Here is a 1056-nt window from a genome sequence, read left to right as displayed (position 1 = left end):
CATAATTAGAGACCCCTTGCCTGAGATCTTTCAGTAGCTTAAAGGGGAACATGCTGTGAAGTCATTCCTGAATTCCTCATGGGTGTTGTGCTTCAGGCTGTGTTGATGACGTGAACAGAAAAAGCCATCCCGATTTCTAATTGTCCTTCCTGCACTGTACCTTTTTCTACTTGTGAAAGCAAAGGCGCCTTTGTACACTTTGCCTCTTTACCTTGATATTCTGCACTGGTTTTGTCCACTGAGTAGATCGCTGAACTCCACTTCCCGAACCTCATCTTCTGGGTTGGCTCTCTGGGGTTGCCTTTCCTTGGGGCCAGTCTCCTCATAGTCACCTCCTGTGCTGGCTTGCTTTATTGTTTTATGAACCCTAGACTTTTCTGCACTAAGTTCTAGCGGGGAGTACAAGCTTTCACTACGATGCCCACTTCTGATTCAAACTCAGTTTTCTCAGCTCTGTCTAGAATCTTCGTATCCGTCTGATATTCATTCTGACTGCCATTCAGCAGATTTATATTTGGATAGCTCAGAAGATTCCCACACTGCTCTGATCGCTCTGTAAGTATGGATAGCTCAGCTCAGACTTCCAGTGCTCTGCTGCTTTGTTCCTTAGCTTCTCTACCACCAGAGGTTCTGGAATTGTTTTAATCTGCACCCACAGAGCTCAGGTTTCCATGGGGATGCTCTGTCCTTCCCTGTGAGCCTTTCTTAGGTTAATAGATGCCATGTCCCAGATCTCCATGTCAAAGGTTCCTGACCAGGAAAGAAGGATTAAATTTCTTTACTAAAAAACCTCTTTTATCTCTTTCATTTTGTTTTTTCAAGAGGTGGCTAAGAGTGAAACATTAATCTCTATCTCTGCTCTTCCCCTGACCCATACCTCACTTGATTGAAAACACTCAGTGCCCCCTACTCACCCTTTCTGTCCCATGAGGTCATACAATTGTTGCTCAGGGTATAATTCAAAAGGGGTCTTAAAAGCTTGAAGGTAAACAAGCGGCCATCTAGCTCAGAAGCAACAAAGCCCACATGGAACAACATATCAACCTGTGTGATCAC

Source organism: Echinops telfairi, unplaced genomic scaffold (genome assembly GCF_000313985.2).
Source record: "Echinops telfairi isolate 266 unplaced genomic scaffold, ASM31398v2 ScPeMD7_655;HRSCAF=1070, whole genome shotgun sequence".
Lineage (NCBI taxonomy): Eukaryota > Metazoa > Chordata > Mammalia > Afrosoricida > Tenrecidae > Echinops > Echinops telfairi.
This window is presented reverse-complemented; position numbering follows the sequence as displayed.